Here is a 3988-nt window from a genome sequence, read left to right on the forward strand (position 1 = left end):
AATTTCTCTTTTGATTTCTTGTTAGAAGATTCGAATAACGATGTTTAATCGACTACTGAATAGATAGTTGATGTCTACTATAAACAATCTTTGGCTATACATATTTCTACATGTACACAGATATATCAGGTTGCATCAGTACTTATATAGTTAGAAGAATTGACTCGTTTTCTCTCAAACAATTTCCGGATAAAAGGAACTTGGTGTAGACATCCGTTTTTGTCCGGGTCTTTTATATTTAATTTTAATATTATTATTATTATTATTAACTATATTATTATTATTATTATTATTTAATATATGTTTGCATTTTGCAGGCCAATTCCCGGAGCCCACAAAGACAACACTTGAAGCCCAATATTGGACCCAACCCGGTTACAAGTCCAGCAGTCGGCCAACCCAACAACCAAGCGGATCCCAGATCATTGGACCCGATTTGAAACCCGAATCTGGATACTGACCCGACCTGATTGGACAACCCAAATAAATTAGGGTTTTACCCTTTTGTTTCAGCCGCATCTCTCCATGACCGTTGGATCAGATTTGATCCAACGGTCCAAATAGTCTAGATTAGGGTTTCAACCCTAATTTTCTTCCAGTTCAGCTGCCGCCGCTTATTGGCCTTCCAATTTCCCGAGTCACGTGAGCCGTCATCGATTGCTGTCGAGCCCTCTCAAGCCACATCTATCGCCCACAGTAATGTATATCCATCAAGTACCAAATCAATCAGAAAAAGCAGATAAAAATAAGGAATGAAAATATAAAGAACAACCAGAAATCCCGAGGCAATCGGGGGTTATCAATCTAGCCGAAATAGGGTATTCATACCCTATTTCTTTCTCGATGGCAGTAAGAAAATCATATCAAACATGCAAGGACAGCCATCAGCAATCAGAGGCAGAGGATAAAAGAAAGATATAGAACCAAAGTGAAGGGGCATTGGGGTGAAAAAAAAACAGAGAGAAGAACGAGAGAGTATTCGGTGAAAAAACCAGAGAAGTTCGTACAAAGAAAAAAAAGAAAAAGCTTTCGAACTAAAAAAACAAAACGTACCTTTGAGGGAGATTTGACCGTCAGTAGCTTCACCGGAGCTGTGGAACCCGTATCCTAAGGTAAGGGTTTCGTTTTGTTTTGTGGAGGGGGCTCGGTTTTAGTTTGGTGTTAGAGAAAGGCAGAGAAAAAAGAGAGAGTGTAAGGGCTTTTGTCGTGTAACCCCGTGGCCACCGATTCACGGTGGCCGGGGTTTGTGTTATACTCCTTTGGGCAGCGAAGGAAATGACGAGGAAGGAAGAGTGAAAGTCTTTTGGGGTTTAGTTCACTCCGCCGGGGAGCCTCGGGTTTCTTGTTTCGGCAAGGGAGAAGGGAGAATAGAGAGAAAATGGTGAGAACGGCTGTGGGGGGGCTTTGAAATGAGAATGGGTTTCTAAATAACCCTAAAATGAGACTATATCCCAATTTCAAAACGACGCCGTTCAATAGGGTTCAGGGAATGCTTGTTTTTTCATTTGGGATAAATAGCTTTGTAAGTCCCTTGGCATTTGTAAGGTTTCGTTTTAGCTATTAATGGATTTTCCTTTCCTTTTGACTTGGACTTCATGTTTATTCCTTGTTGCATTTTCGTCCTAATCTGTATGTTGATATTTATGATGGTGTTCCACTTTAACCTCCTTATTTGTTTCATGTATCATTTTAGTCCCTTATATTTGTTGTTATATTTATTAAATATTTAGAATTTATATGGTTAATTGTTGACAGTATTCGATTTGGTCACTTGACTATTATTATATATATATTTTTAATGTTAGACTTTGTTCTCATTGTTTATGAAAATTCTATTTTGGTCACAGCTTTGTATTTTTGTATTAAATCCTGAATGTAGCATGTATGTTTACTTTTAATTCATTTTAGTCCTTTATCATAATTTATGGGTTTTTTCCATTTCAGTACCTGTATTATTTAACATTTTCTACTTTGGCTCTAATTTATTTGTAATTAATGTTTTAGTCCCTAAATTTATGTTTCTTCTGTTTTTAACCTATTCAGTTGATATATTTGTTATTTAGTACCTTAAATTCTTGTATTTACTATTTTAGTACATCAAGTTTCTGTTTTTCTTCATTATGATCCTTGTAATTACAAATACATATCTCTTGATAATTTTATCTTGGTTTATGATATTTACTTATTTTTATTTTAGTCATTTATGTATGATTTTATTGTACTTATTATTCGGTTATTTGTATTATGTAAATAATGTTTTTAGTTTCATTTAATGTAAATATTTTATTTCGCATATTTTATTTATATTTATTCTTTGTATTTCTCTATCGTATATTATTCGAATAATTTCAAGAACAATGATTTATAGAACGGGCGTGGAAAACATCGCTTGATCGAAGTGGTGTAATCCGATACGACGTTCGAATAAAATGTTTACTTGAAATAAATCGATTTTATTTTTATAATTAATTCAATTTTATTTTAAGTTCAACATTGCAATGAATGACTCTAAGTGATAATTTATTTCATTTCATGCAAATTATCAATCTTTATTCTACAATGTATATTCGATTTATTTTTTTATCAATTTATTTTGTTGTATGTAAATATCGTTTTTTATATATTCCATTCGTATCTTTGTTAATGAGGGAATATTCTTTTATGGATAAGAAATAGTCGAAATAGCTTTCCTGACGGAGGATTGTTAATTTCGAGGTTTTTTTTAATTAAATAATTTTCCATAACACTCATTAATTCGAAGCAAATTAATTAAATTTCAATAAATGGATTATATTTTAACTTTATATTCGATTCATATTTTCCACCATTTACGACAACGTGTAAGCGATACAGTACCAATTTTGGGCGCTGTGGGGGTGCTAATCCTTCCCCACACGTAACCGACTCCCAAATTCATTTAAATAAATCTTTGGTAACGCAGATCGGATTTTGTCTTAAAAAATGATTTTTCTTAAAATTGTTTTGAAATACGATTTTAGGTATTCGACCTACCTAACCCAAAGGTCGATGGCGACTCTATTCAATTTAATCCAAATTAATCCAAAATACTCAATTTTCCAAAATAAAAGTCATAATCGTTTTAAAAATAATAATTAATTGTTTTACATAAAAATAGTTATTACAGCTTGGCGACTCCGCTGGGGACCTTTTTTAGAGAGTCAGGCTGTATGTCGTTTACATATTGTCATCTTGGTGGAAATTATGATTTCTAGTTTTTAGTTAATTTATGATCCGTTTATTGAAATTTTTAATTGCTTTGTTTTTTTCGTACTAACATTTTATTTTTGGCTTTCAGCTTTGTCAGGATTTTATCATTTTTCTTTGTTTTGTTTTCCTTTTGGGTCGAAGGTAGGTATGTTCCTCCTCACACACATCACTCGCATTGGCATAACATAAGCTCTAGACACGAGCTTCGATCCAAATTAGTTGGGGTGAATGCTTTACTCTCGTAAGAATTTATTCTTCGTATGAGTTTTAGCAAATAACCCATGGGATACATACCTTATACCTTCGTAGGGATTTATTCCTCGTACGGGTATAAGACAGTGAATCCCCTCGAATTGAACCCGTTCCGTTTGAAACCTGTAATGGGTGAGGATCGAGGGTCTGGCAGCCCAAGGGGGCACCGACATCAAGGACAATTCGAGTCCATTTTTTTCCGTTAGAGCCGAAACCAAGCATATAGTGAACCGTCGAACGATCACCCTAGGTATAGTCATACCGAACCTTTGTCCGTCAGTAGGTACCCAAAATAGGTGTACACGAAGGAGGAACGACTCTAAACCTTAACCTTTTAAATTTGTAGAATATTTTTTTTTTCCGAATAAAGCATGCGAACTAGATACCATGAGGTTAGGACCAATTTCTTGAAAATAGATCATTGTGGGTAGAAAGCATGTACGGGTAGGATTGATATCTATTTAAAGCATGTTCGGGTAGATATCATGATGGGGTAGATGTTATAACA

This window comes from Hibiscus syriacus, unplaced genomic scaffold, assembly GCF_006381635.1.
Source record: "Hibiscus syriacus cultivar Baekdansim isolate YM2019G1 unplaced genomic scaffold, ASM638163v2 tig00111005_pilon, whole genome shotgun sequence".
Classification (NCBI taxonomy): domain Eukaryota; kingdom Viridiplantae; phylum Streptophyta; class Magnoliopsida; order Malvales; family Malvaceae; genus Hibiscus; species Hibiscus syriacus.